General features: G+C 48.8%; 1 protein-coding gene across 2 annotated transcripts in view; it reads left to right on the top strand.

The window, feature by feature from the left end:
- Positions 1 to 14,430, top strand: part of POC1A (POC1 centriolar protein A) — a 96,672-nt gene that overhangs the window by 2,071 nt on the left and 80,171 nt on the right. The window lies entirely within an intron of this gene.

Genomic DNA, 14,430 nt, shown 5'->3' with positions numbered 1-14,430 from the left:
TTGGACTAGGCCTGTGCCAAGCTCAGAGGTGTCTTCCTCCCCTTCAGGAAAGGACCATTCAGATTGTTCCTCCCACAGCTGAGCATTAATAACAAGGACAAAGTTCAGGGTGATGACGACCAAGGTGTGTCCAGGTACTTCCCAATTCCCTCCCTCTAAACCCCAGCCAGCCCACAAGGCTGGCAAGATGAGTTTCCATCTGCAGAGAAGCACCTCGGTCCAGAGTGGCACTGGGATGAATTAACAATGAGGGCTCTGATCTAGGAAACCAAGACCCTGCTCTGCCCCATTCTGCTAAGGGAGTCCTAGGCAGAACCCATCAACTAGAGAGAGGGAGAGAGAAAAGATCAGCCTTTGGACTCAAATCCAGCACAGCTAGTGCTGGGTTCTTCACTTTTCTCTAAGCCTTGCTTCCCTTATGTGGACAATAGATTCCCTGTTCTGACTACCTTTCAGGACTGTTTGGTGATCAGGGCAAAGCAGAAGTTAAAAGAACTGAACACTGGAGCAACACATGGTTTCCAAAATCAGCTCTGAATCTTATGTGACTGTGGCCTTGGCAGGCCACAGCCTCTTTCGGGCTAGGTTTCTTCATTTGTAACGCTCTCCCAGCCCTGCCACTTGTGGCTGGCAGGAGGGCTAGGTGAAGTCATAGATTGCACAGGCTTATTGTTTAAACCAACAGACTCCAGCCCTCTGGGAGTTTCCTGTTTAATAGAAAGAAAGGGTGGGAAACAGGCAGACTCACAAGGAAAGTGAAATAGAATGTTGTAAACAATTCCAGAGGGGGGAAGCTAGTACTCTAACAAGAAGGAGGGGCATCCCAGCCACCAGGAAGTCGTTCAGAGGAGAAGTAGGTGCTGGCTGAAAGTGTGGATCCACACAGAACTGGGAGACTGCTGGGTGAAGCCTGGAGTGGGAAAGGCCCAGGTCCATGAGAATAGGGGATGTGAGTCAGCTTGAATAGCTGGGTTACAAGAGTTAAATCAGGAAATGGGATAGGGGGTCAAATCAGAGAGGCCCTCCATGAGTCACAGGACTTCCCAGTGTCAGGATCCAAAGAACCACCACCAGGGTACTGCACAAATGCAGATTCCTGGGCCATTCTCCTTGGATTCTGACCTAGGAATCTGCATTTTAATCAGACCATCCTTCTATTGCTGTGGGGGTGAATATCTTGGAGCCACGTGTTGGGATGTTCTGCCTTATTGGGTCAAGGTTTGAGGCCTTAAAAGTCAAGTTGCTAATGGGTTCTGATCCTAGATCTGCCACATTCTGACTCTGAGTTCTTGAACAAATTGCCCCATCCCCTAAGCCTCAGATTTTGTACCAGAAGTTGGTGTTGCCTCTCCTGTCTTGGAGATGAGTCTGACCCTATGCTGAGTCAATTGCAATTCCTTTCCTGGATTGCTTCTTTCCCTCTGCCTTCTTCCCCTCTCCCTTTGCTGGTCCTTTTCCTTCCCACCTCTTTTTCTCCCCCTTCTTCCCTCCTCCAGCTGCGGTATAAACTCATCTTATCTTCTGCCTTGGCCCTGGGCAGGAGAGCCAAACCACTAAATTTCAGGCAAGGTCAGCACTCATCCTGGGCATGACGCAGGGACCTTTCCTCCCTCTCACCCAGCCTGCGTCACACCGTCAAGGGCTGCTGCACATAACACCCACCCACAGGTCAAGGAAGAAGGAAAATGTCAACCCTTGCACCAGAATTCCCCCTGCCTACTCTGGGACCCAGAAGCTATTTTTAGCAGTGCCCCTCTGAGAAGATCAAATAACTCATCCTGGATGAGCTTTTTGTTTTTGTCTGGGCCTTGGTTTCCCCATCTGTCAGCCAGGCAAGAATTCTCCCAGGCTTCCCCTCAAAGGCACCAGGTAGACATGGGGCAACTTTGAAAACAGACAAAACCTGCAACAGGGGTTGAGAGTATAACTCTTACCTAGCATGTATGAGGCCCTGAATTTGATCCCCAGCACCACCACCACCCCCAGCCAACTCCCCACCCGCATAAAACAAAATCCCTCTAGCCTGTGCTGCTGATAACGGTGCTGCTTGGGATCTTGGTGACTTTTGCACAGAGGCAGCCTCGCAGAGTGACCAGAGGGTCTGGAAACAGCTCAGCTCTGCCCTGGAGGATTGGAGGGATGAGCTCCAGGGTTTATAGTAACAGGACCCAGGAACCATCATGTGAGATGGAATTTTGGGATAAGCCAGGACAGAAAGTTCTGAAGCCCCCAGCACATGCCTTGTCCTGGTCCTGACTTTGGAACCCTTCAGGCTCTGGCCAACCTGTGACATCCTGGAAGGGGCAACCTAGGCCTCAGCCTACATTTGTGAAGCCAGCTATGGGCAAGGGTGGATCTGTGATTGCTTAAAGGGGAGGTGGGTCTGGAATAAAGTTCACAGTGAACAGTACCCCGGCCTGGAGAGCAGGAAATGCCCAGGGAGCCCCAGAGGACTCCTGAACCTAGCCCAGCATCCACAAATTGTGGCCCAATATGTTGTTTGGTCCACATTGTTCTTGTTTGTTTTGTTTGTATTTTATGTTAGTTTAAATTTCTACATGGCATTTTCTTCCCTTCTTTTACTTATTATTATTGTTATTTATTTATTTATTTACTTATTTTGTGGTGCTGGGGATTGAACCCAGGGCCTTGTGCTTGGAAGGCAAGCACTCTACCAACTGAGCTATCTCCCCAGCCCCTAATTATTTATTTTTTGTGGTGCCACTCATGTTAAGCCAGAACTGTATCACTGAGTTATACTCCCAACCAGTTTTTTTCTTTTCTTTTTTGAGGGTACTGGGGACCTGACCCAGGGGTGCTCTACTATTAGGCTCCCTCCTCAACCCTTTTTTATTTTTAAGATAGGCTGGGGGCTGGGGAGATAGCTCAGTTGGTAGAGTGCTTGCCTTGTAAGCACAAGGCCCTGGGTTCGATCCCCAGCACCCCCCCTCCCCCCAAAAAAAGACAGGCTAACCTTGAACTTGTGATCCTCCTGTCTCAACCTTGGAGTTTCTGGGATTATAATCGTGCTTCACTGTGTCTGGCCCAACCTACTTTTTTCTTAAAATTAGTGCCTCCACTCCAAAAAATATCATGGTCAAAATAAATGAAGAGCACTAATCCCATTTGTCCTGATGTTATGTGGATGACAGGCAGCTGTAGCCAGGTATAATGACAGATGACAGATCCAAAGAAATTTCCAACTTTGTGAACATTTTCCCATTTCTAAATCATCCTGAAGGAAAAATCATATATGGGGGTCACACCATCATCATAGCAATCCAGCAGAGCAACCATGTCATCTGGATTCCTATTGTCAACAGTAAACAACTAGTGATTTTTTAAATTAGCAAGTACATGTTTGGTTTGTTCTACAGCACCTGTCCTGAACAGTTTTACTCTTTCTAGTCTGCCTTTCAATGTTGCTTTTTATTGATTTTATATGATTTTGTTTGTATGTGTTAGTGTGTGATACTGGGGATTGAACCCAGGGGTGCTCAACACTCCACCACTGAGATACATCCCCAACTCTTAGTATATTTTTATTTTGAAACAGGGTCTTGATAAGTTGCCAAGGCTGGCCTTGAATTTGCAATCCTCCTGTCTCAGCGTCCTAATTCCCTGGGGTTACAGGCATGCACTACTGTGCTCAATGATTTCATGCAATCTATGATGTATCTTCAATGTTCCTCTTTTTTTTTTTTTTTTTAGGCTAAGCTTGCACTCTAGCTCTGAGCTATACCCTCAGCCAGGATGTTCTTTTTGTAGCTTCTTTTGTGGAGCTGGTTTCCTGCAAGTAATGGTTCATGACAATATCAACCCCGGTAATAACTGAGCTTCAGTACCTTCACCCTGGGGGCCTTTCATAGAGGCATTGCCATCAATGAATGCATCATCAGCGTTACCCTCTGTCCTACTGACCTTCTTCCCCTCCATATCCAGCCATAGCCTGTCTGTGATTCCCAACCTTGTAAATGTCAGAAAAGATCTCATTGTGACTGATGAAGTCCAAGTAGATAATCATGATGGTGACCGAAAGGAGGTGACAGCAGTGCCCAAGTAGGGTTAAAGGTGGGAGGATGTGAATTACTTGCTCACAGTTAACAATCAGGAGATTTCTCATCTGACCCAGGCAGGACATTCTCTCTTCAGTTCTTTATAGTCCTTCCTTCAGGGGATCTGAGGGACCCTGAAGACATGTGGTGTCCAAGCAACAACACCTGCCTAGCCTTGTAGCCCTAAGCCATTTAGAGCCAAAAGACCAAGGCCACACAAGGGGAGAAGGCTCATTCAAGCTCACACAGCAAGATGTTTGGGCTGTGGTGGGACCCAGGTGAACTGCTTTCTAGTTACACAACTTCTGGAAGAAGGCCTGGGGTGGGGAGCTAAGGGAAGGATTAGTGTAGTTTTATTTTACTTTATTTATTTTTTGACACTGGAGATTAAATCAGGAATGCTTTACCACTGAGCTACATATCCCCAGCCCTTTTTATTTTAAGACAGAGTCTTGCTAAGTTGCTTAGGGTTTCACTAAGTTGCTGAGTTTGACCTGGAACTTGCTATCCTCCTGCCTCAGCCTCCCAATTTTCAGGAATTATAGGTGTGCACCACAGCACCTGCCTGGTTGATTTTTTTTTTTAAATTGTGATACTGGAGCTTGAACTCAGGGCTTTGGACATGCTAGGCATCCTGGGCAGCTCTACCACTGAGCTATGTACCCAGCCCCAATTAGGGTAGTTTGGGCTTTACTTTTTCCATTTTATTTTTTTGGGGGTACCAGGGATTGAACCCAGGGGCAGCAAGGGCATCAGGGGCACTTAATCACTGAGTCACATCCCCAGCCCATTTTATTTTTTATTTTATGCTGGAGTTGGGACCTGGTGTCAAGGAGATGTCATCTAGGACAGAGCAGCCTGGCCAAGAGGGCCCCAGTGAAGGCTAGGGGAGAAGACCTGTATGGAGGAGGAACATAGAGGAGACCAGGGAGGCCAAAGCCAAGAGAGCCAGGGGAGAAGGAGGGGTGTTTAGCAGAGACAGGCGTGCAGTCAGAGTCCCAACACATTTCACCATCAATGTGATTATCACCCCATACAGGGGCCTTCATTCTGCTCTGGTCTTGTAGACATGTAAAGACCTACTCCTTTGGCCCATACTAGGGGGAGCTGAAACAAAGAGGGGGAAGGGGGAGAGAGTGAGCAATTCAGAGAAGTGGCACTGGGTAAGCAGGATCAATATGAAGGCCAAGGTGGACAATAATGCTTTAACAGGTACAGCAGCAGCAGCAACAGCAGCTCTTTGTAAGTGTCTTGCCTGGAGCTGTGCTTGTGTACAACTCAAGTCCCCTTTGATGCAACTGTACAAGCCATTGCAATGCTAAGCCCATACAGAAGCTCAGAATGGTTAAGTAACTTGCCCAAAGTCACATAGCCAACAAGTAGGGAACCTGACTGACTTGCTGACCTCTACCTTCTCCACCCTGGGAAGCTGAGGAAGTGAGGAATGAGGCTGAGGCTGCATTGAGTTCTCAGGTCTCCGTGGAGATTTCCCTAGTCTAGGTGACAGGTCCAAGCAGATGGGAGCCCACAGCTAAGGAAGCTGGGCAGGACTTCAGCCCTACCACCAGCCAGCCTGACTCTGAGGAGACTTCTGGGAATCCCTGGGCAGCCAACTGCAGCCTCAGGAAGAAGGACTTCTTCTAGACCCTACATGCTTGGGTCCTACACCTGATTAGTGACCCTACACCTGATTAGTGACTCTGGGCCTGGCTGAACAGTACCAGGGCCCACAGCCCAGCAGAGGCCACCTCTCTGCTCTCCTCTTTTTTTAAAATATGTTTTTAGTTGCAAATGGACACAAAACCTTTATTTATTTATTTTTATGTGGTGCCAAGGATCAAACTCTGTGCCTCTGTGCTTGGCAAGTGCTCTACCACTGAGCCACAACCCCAGCCCTCTGCTCTCCTCTTATCCCTCCTTGGGACCCCCTGGTAGGAGAAAGGGCTTTCTATCCTGTATTCTAGAACTTGTCTCTAATGGCAGAGAGGAGGCTTGGTGCTTTCCTCCTTAACTCTGTTGCCAATTCCAACAGCCACTCTGTCATCCTTCTCAGTGCTAACAGAAAGGGAAACAGCCTCTGCCTTATTGAATGTTGTCTCTGTCATAGGCATAGTAGAGCCAGGCACTCTATGTGTCTTATGCAAACACCCTATGAACTGGCTACCTGTAGGCCCATCCTCAGAATGTGGCTTAGTTGCACTCCCAGCTTCTCCTCCAGCCTTAAGCTGTCAACTCAGCCTCTCTGAGCTTCAACTTCCTCATGCACAAAAAGGGAGGAATACTTCCTGGAATGGTTAAATGCTGTGTGTCACCTTGGCTTTGCTATGGGGTTCATTGTTTGCTTAAACACTAGTGTAGATATTGCTGCAAAAGGGTTTTGTACCTGTGACTGACATCTGCAAACAGCTGACTTTAAGTAGAGGAGATTATCCTGGTAATGTGGGTGGACCTTAATCAATCAGCTGAAGGCCATAAGAGCAAAAAATAGATTTGTTTGGGAAGGCCTTGTGCTACAAGGTGTTTAAAGCAGAAGTCCTGCCAGGGTGTCCCGCCAGCCCACCTGCCCTTATGGATTTGCTGATACTCATCAGCCTCCATAATCATGGTAGCCAATTCCTTAAATACCTTTGGCACCCCCCACCCTGCCTCTCTCTCCTCTTGGTCCTGCTTCTGAGGAGAATCCTGACTGATACTTTCTATGCACAAGGTTGATGTGAAGGCTTGACAAGATGCTCCCTCTCTGGAGCCACCGGCACCAAGAAATAGCACACAGGCAGTGTTATCTGTTGGCTACAGATGAGGAAACTGAACTTGGAACAAGTGACTTTTCTAGGGTTTCAGAGCTGGGGTCAGGATTTGAGCCAGGCCTGCCTTCCTGTGGCCACACCTCAATGTGTCCTTACTTTCTCACTCATCTCCTTGTCAAGACCCTTGCAAGGTATCCAAGGGGCCACTGGTGGCTTTCTTTCCAGAAGTTTCCTTTGGGTTTAATCAAAACCCTCAGACTCTGGCTGGGGTCTTAGCTCAGTGGTAGAGCACTTGCCTAGCACGTGTGAGACACTGGGTTTGATCCTCAGCACCACATAAAAATAAATAAAATAGAGGTATTGTGTCCATCTACAACTAAAAAAATTTTTTTAAAACCCCGAAACTCTTCTGGGAGAAGTAAGACTGCAGGCATTATTGGGGCTCCATAGGTACTGAGTTAACAGATTCTTGCACAAAACTAACCGAGTTGTGACATGCTGATATTCACCATCTCTGGAGTTGTTGGGCCCTGATATAGGCCTTGGAGTTGTGAATGAAATCAGCAGAGGAGTGATAGATGGTGATGGGTCCCTGCCTAGGGGAAGTCGGTTCAGCCCACTACCACCCTGCAGTCCTAATAAGCTAAGCCTTGGACCAAGATCCAGTCAGGATCAGCAGTGAAGAGGTCTTCAGGGCCCACATAGGTGAGGGCAGCAGGTTCCCTGGGACTCATAGGCCTCTGGGGGACTCTTGTGAGAGGGAGTAAGGAGGAGCTGGAAGGCCAAAAAACCCCATGCCACGGAGTCTGGTATAGCTTGGTGGGAAGGGGACACGAGGTGCCTCTTATACAAAGACAATTTGAACCCAACCAAGACAAACCTGAGAGCCAGCTAAGAGATGGACTTTGTTGTGTGGGATTTGGAATGGGAGGACAGCTCTAAAGCCTTGGTCTCTACTCCAGATGAAGCAGGCCCTGGGCCTCAGGCAGGTTGACTGTGCCAGACCCAGCCTGGCATAGCTGGGTGGGTGGGGAAGCCACATGTTTACCCAATTTCCAGAACCCATCCGGCTTGATGCACTGGCCTGGTTGTGACACCAGTTCTGTGCTTCCCCTCTCCTAACGGCCACTAGACCACTCAGCCCCAAGTTCCTTTTTGCTGAGCTGCCCACCCTAAGGGTGCCTTGGAGCTGTACCTTCTTTACTCTGACTTGGGAGGACTGGAGGAGGTCAACAGGGCTGCTGGCCCATTACAGGTGTTCAGTGGGCATTTGTCGAATGAATAAGTGAATGCATGAATGAATGGAGTGGGAGGATAAATGAGGATTAGTTGTGGACTGTGTGTGAATGAGTGTCTGTGGATGAGTCCTTGGGGCCCCAGAGATGGGGCAGTTTGTGGGCAGGTTGTGTCAGCACAGATGCAAGTGTGGGATGCTGGAAGCTGATGACAGTTCACCAAGGGGCCTGAGAGAAGAAGGGGAACCTGAGCAAGGTCATTTACTGGGCATACCATTGCTTGGGCACCTTTGGGAGTCTGCCCTGGGAAAGATGTGAAAGTGCCCAGGTCCTGGCATCCCCCACCACACCACCAACCATGCACATACAAGCTGACGTGGGCCCTCCAAGATGTCCCCACCATCATCCTCAACATCTCTCTCTGTACTTGCCATGGGACAGGCCCTCTCTGATCTCGAACCTGGTCAGGACACTGTATGTGGTAACTAGGAGTCAACTGAAACCCCTTGGAGCAGAGCTGAGATGGAGGTTATGGGGTAGACTACAGAGCAGGTGGCATATCTTTATCTCAGAACCCAACACCCCTCTGAGTTCTTCTCCCACACCTGCTTTTTGGACAGCACATCAGAAAATGCCCATGGCCATGTGATAGAAGGGATCACTTTTCTATAGTCTGCCTGCATCTAAAGAAGACCACTGGTAACTGTGAAGTGACAATTCACATCTGAAAGTTCTTAGGACAAAGCTTCTGCCAGAGAAGCCTGCTTGTCACATTTATAGGTACACACAAATATCAAGAGCTGTCTCAGTCCCTTTCAAATACATACATAGTCCCAGGACCACAGGTATGCAGAGTTAAAAACAGCAGCTCACACATAACTACATGTCCAATCCTCTGGTCATAGGGACAGCAATACAGATACCAACAGCCACAGGTAACTGCAGAGCCACATTACTACAGGTGATGCACAGATATAGCCACAGTGTGCCCCTAGGGCTGTGATACCATCACACATGGACAGTCACTGTGTGCCACAGTTGGAATATCATATATGGTGTCACACCACGTGATTGAGATGTGCATGGTCACAGGACTGCACTGTTCACCCCTCAGTCTTACTGTGCCACCTGCCAAGGGCGCCCTAGCTCCCTAGGATGTGGCATCATGCTCTTCCCTTGCCTGCACTCATGATGACGTCAGGGCTATCGAGAACAATGACTGTCCCTTTCTCTACTTGACTCTGTGGTCTTCCTGCTCAGAGCTGTCTTGATGATGCTGTACATGCCTGAAAACTTCCAAACTGACCAAAGTATGAACCCAGTGACATTATAGTCAGACTATGTCACCATAACAGCTCCTTCTCCTTTCTGGACCCAAGTTTCTCTACCTATCAATGGGAACATGGACCTGGTGGTTTCAGGTGTCTCCAGTGCCCCTGAGGGAAACAGCTCCAATTCTGTGACCTCTGGCATTTCTTGAACTGTCTTGCCCCTGAATCTCTACTCAAACCTCTTGGCCAGAAGCCTCTTGCTAATGAATGGGCCCTGATGAGGTTTCTTTGAGAGCAAAGGAAAGCCAGGCCAACCTTGAGGCCTCAAAGGGGACCTGAGGCAGGTCTGATAGATACTTGGTTGTCTGCAAGGGTCAGAGTGGCTGCCCACCTTTAAGGCAGAGGCTGACATGAACAGACCTCCTGGGAGCCACCAAAGCTGCCTATAAATAACATGTCATTTGGGCCCAGAGGATGGTTCTTGGGAAAAAAAAAAAAAAAAAATCTTCTAGAGAAGATTCCTTGTGACTTGGCCATGAGTTCAGGCTAAGAGGGCAACCTGAGCACCACAGACGGTCATTGTTCTGGGAAGGCTGAGGTGGTGGCCCTTCATCTTCCTCCTCTTGTTCTTGAATTCTCCAAAGCCCTTAGGCTCCCAGGGCAGCCCAGGGAGTCAATGCATGAGGGACTGTAGCCAAGACCCCCCAGATCTTGGGGAAAGGTCAGTTGATTTGTAAATCACCCAGGGCTGACAGGGTCATCATGGAGAGATTTGTGCATTTTTCAAAGGGCAGTTATTGAGTGGTTGCTCTGTGCCAGATGTAGCATGGGAGCCTGAGAAAATAAACCAATAAACCAAAACACACTGAACTGGCATTTTTCAGTGTGGCCAGATTTTATTCAGTGTTCTAGAGTGTCCCATAAACAAAAAGTTAGGAAAGTGTGTTATATAATTTACCTGGACTGAACATAGGTTAAGTGGTTTCATTTTTTGTGGATTTTGGCAGGAGCCTTTAACAAGGCATGTGTGCCAGAAGCATTTAGAGTTGTGGTTTGGGAAAGTAATCAAGTGTGCCTTATTTCCATACACAGTTGACAGTATGAACCGTTCTCTTCAGAGCCTCTGGTAGGTTCAGAGTTTTCCAGAAGCACCTGAGAACTAGCAATGTAACTCAGTGGTAGAGCACTTGCTTAGCTTTCAGAGACCCTGCGTTTAATCCCCAATAACACAAAAGAAACAAAAGAAAAATCTAAGAAACAGAAGCACTTGATCAAAACTGCTTGAGCCACACTTGCCCTCCCTGGAGGGTTCTTTATGATACAGATCTCTGTGTGTCATCCTCCCCCCAATTCCTGAATCAACAGGCAACTGAGGATCTGAGGATCTGCATTTGAACAACTTCTCAGATGCTGCTGTCCAGAGAACGCTTGAGAAACCATTAATCTTATCTCAGAGTACCCAGCTTGATCTTTCTAAAACCCCAAACTGCTTGGAGTTCCTCCTTTGCTCAAAGAACGCCGAAGGCTCCTTTCTAGAGGCCAGGTCCTCACAGGAGTCTGCAAGGCCCACACACCTCGATGACAGCTCTACAATTCATTTTTCTTTCCATTAAATCCACCTAGCAAAACCATATCTCAGGGTCTGGAGTTGTGGTTCAGTGGTAGAGCACTTGCCTCGCATGTGTGAGGCTCTGGGTTCGATTCTCAGCAAATAAAAAATAAAGGTCTATCAACAACTAAAAAAAACAAAAAACCCTACCTCAGGCCTTCACTATTGCTGTCCTGTTGCCTCTCTTAATCTCTATCAACTCCAGGAGGCCAGAACTGTGCCACTGTGTTCAAAACACCCTCTGAATGCAGGGCTTGGCACCTGGGGTTGGGGGGTGCTGGGGTTCTGTTAGATGGGTGGAGCCTGGAGCAGCTCAGCAGATTCAGTGGGGCTGAATCTCAGTCCTCCCAGGCCAGCCTGACCTGAACATTTCCATCACACAGAAGGAAACAGATGGGGGGTTCCTGCTCTCACATCAGGTTCTGTGACCCAGGAGGGTAGAGGGTGGAGCAAGGTGTCCAGCTTGGGCCAGTGGTGAGTGGCCCCCGTGGGCTCTGTCACCACTCCATGAACCTTATCAGTGTTGACCTGCGTTCTACTCAAAGCACTTCATGTTCCTAATGCAGGCTCAGAGGTCATGGCAGTACTGATAAACTCACTTCACCCAGCTTCCCACAGTGACCCTGAGGAGCTCAGGGTATCCTGTGACAGAAACCAGCAATTTCTGAGTAGGGCAGGAACTGGGGCCAGGTCTGTTCTCTTCAACTCTCCCTTAGCTGGCCCTTGGGGTGACCTGGCCTTGGGGTGACCTCAGTGGGAAGCTGAGAAGAAGGAGGCCTTTGTGATGGCCAGATGTATAGGAGTTACTGGGACAGATGTGAGAAGTGAGAGATTCCAATGACATGTTCCTCTGTCTGTGGGGATGGCTGCCCATAATCTCCACTGGGACCCCAGGAACTATGTGATTCTGTGTCTGATCCCTGTCCCCTAAATGGCTGTGCTGGATGCAACCCACTGTCTTTCCCCATTGTGCCAAAGCTGTGGGACTGAACAGCCTTGGGTGTGGAGGGCTGTCTTTTTGAATTTGCACATGATGTCAGTGTTGGCTTTGCTTAAGATTCCCAAGGAATTTTCTGATGAGCAAAGCTTTGACTTTGCTGGTCCTTCTGCCCAGGAAGCTAACATTATGCTCTGAGCCTGGATGTGCCAGGCAAGAGGCTGCAGGCTGAGGTTCCTGAGTCACCTGTCCTAGCCCTCTTGGGTGTAACTTCACGATTGGTGCTTTGCTTCCCATGCACGTGTATCTGCCTGGGCACTCACACGTGTGTATGTGTAAGTATGTGGGGGCACATGCAGGGAAAGTTGGCCCCACCATCCATCCAAGTTGTCTCTCATCTGCTCTTCTTATTTAAGAGGTTGAAGTGATACCACCACAAGCTACAGAACTCCTGGGGCTACTGGAAGAGACAACACAGAGTCGTTTAAGAATAGCCCTGCTGACACCTTGCTCTTTGACTTCTAGTCTCCAAAACTGTGAAAGAATGCATTTATGTTTTTTAAGCCACATAATTTGTGATCTTTATTATAATAGATGTAGGAACTAATGTGCCTGGGTTCTGTTAGGTTCTCCATCTTACATGAGGCTCAGGGAGCTTAAGCCCTTGCCCACAAGGGCAGGTCGACAATACACCTGGGACTGGAGCCCAGTGTTGCACAACTCCAAGCCTGTGGGCTCAGCCTGTCCCCTACAAACAGTCACTCTTGGCCTGCCACCTTCTCTCTTGGTTCCATCCCTTAACCTACTTCCTGCCCCAAAGGAGATCCCATCCTTTCCCTGTTAGCTCCTATAGACATCCTCATGTTCCTGCTTCCCCCAGTTCTAGGTCCACCTATCTCCTTGCCTTCTCCAGCAGGCTTCAGGGATACCCCCACCATCCATCAAGACCTCACGATGACTTCAGTCCTTGATGCCACTCCCAACTATCCATTTGGGAATTCTGGTTCTCCATGGTCTGGCACTGCCCCCAGTGCCCTTTCTACATCCATATGCTGTCACGGTCTCCCTGTGGCTGGCCCCCTTCTTTTGCCACTCCTCACTCCCTGGCCCAAGCCTCTCCCCTCCCCATCTCCCCTGTTGGACCTCAGGACACCTCTCTGAGGCACCTGGATTCTTCCTGTATCACCCCAGCCCTGTAACATTGCATTGTCTGCTCCTTGCCCCCAATTTAGTCTCATACTTTCTTCGTAGCTTCCTCCACTCCTACTACTTGATGGCCATTAGACCCTGACAATGAGACCTGGAAGGTCCCCCTTCTCTGATCCCCTTAGCCCCTCATCCTCAGCCCAGTTCCATAGTTCCTGAGTTCCTAAGCCTTGCTGAGACAGTAACTGACTGCCAACCCTACCCAAAGAGGGATAGCCCCTGGCCAGTGTCACCCCAGCACATTGCTTTTAGCCCTGGGCTAATCCCTTGCCACATTAGCGTTTTACACAAACTACTCAGTTCTACACATCTTAGAAACCTCTGAGTGCTCTGGCTAGTGTCCTTTCCCCTTCCTGCAACAGCTTGGCCACTAGCCCTGCTCACAGAGCCATCCTCTAGATGTGGATGGGGACTGTGCCCTTCACTGGCACACATAACTTCCACCCCCCCTACTGCCTACAGGGCAGAGGTTAGACTTCCCTGCTTGGCATTAGAGGCCTCTTGGGTACTGTCCAGGCTCCTGAGGGCCACAAGGTTGAGACAGAGGAGCCCAGATTCTAGGTCTTACTCTTCTTCACAGAAAGGCCTTCCTTGTCTACCTGAACTCACTGTACTTTGACTCCCAGAATCCATTCTAGTCCCAGGGCAGGATATACCAGTGCCCAAAACAGGTATAGATCAATTTGGGAGAATGTGACTCAGCACTGGCATAATTTGGCCCTTCCTGAGCCAGCCTGGTTGGGGAGGGAGAAAGGGCAAGGCCAGAGTTTGCCTGATGTTGGGCTGACCTTTCCTCGAATTAGAAGTTTTCACAGAGTTCCTGTGACTCTCCAGAGTCATTGGAGTCCCTATGTCCCTGTGGTATAACAGGACACCAGTGCACATAAATGTGGATGCACAGTGTACCTGCTTTTCCTGGTTCCCTTCCACTTGCTATGTTTGCTTACACACGCCTGAATTCCTGCCTTCAGTACTGTAGAGCCTGTGCCTGAGTCCTTTCTTTGCCCCAGGACCCCTAAGTTCTGTGTGTAGGGCAAGCTGGAAATGCCAAGCCCCAACCATGCCTACTGAAAATGGGTGAATAAACTTGATTCCTCCACTCCTCCAGTGGGATGCCCCTGATCACCCACAATGGTAATTTTCTTGGTAACACACATGTTATTCCTTCTTTCTCTGTATCACTTTCTCACTCCCTCCTGGTGTTTCCTAGAATCACCACCCAATTAAATGAATGACCCTTGAATCCTTTCTCCAGGTCAGTTTCTGGAGGAAATCAAACTACAGATTCTGGAGGCTACACAGGCACAGGTCGATGCAGTCTCACACAGGCACATGCACCCACACAGACACATGCAAATACACACAAGCAC

Source organism: Sciurus vulgaris, assembly GCF_902686455.1.
Source record: "Sciurus vulgaris genome assembly, chromosome: 10".
NCBI lineage: Eukaryota > Metazoa > Chordata > Mammalia > Rodentia > Sciuridae > Sciurus > Sciurus vulgaris.
Note: the sequence above shows the minus strand (reverse complement) of the source record. Positions and strands in the feature narration are given on the sequence as shown.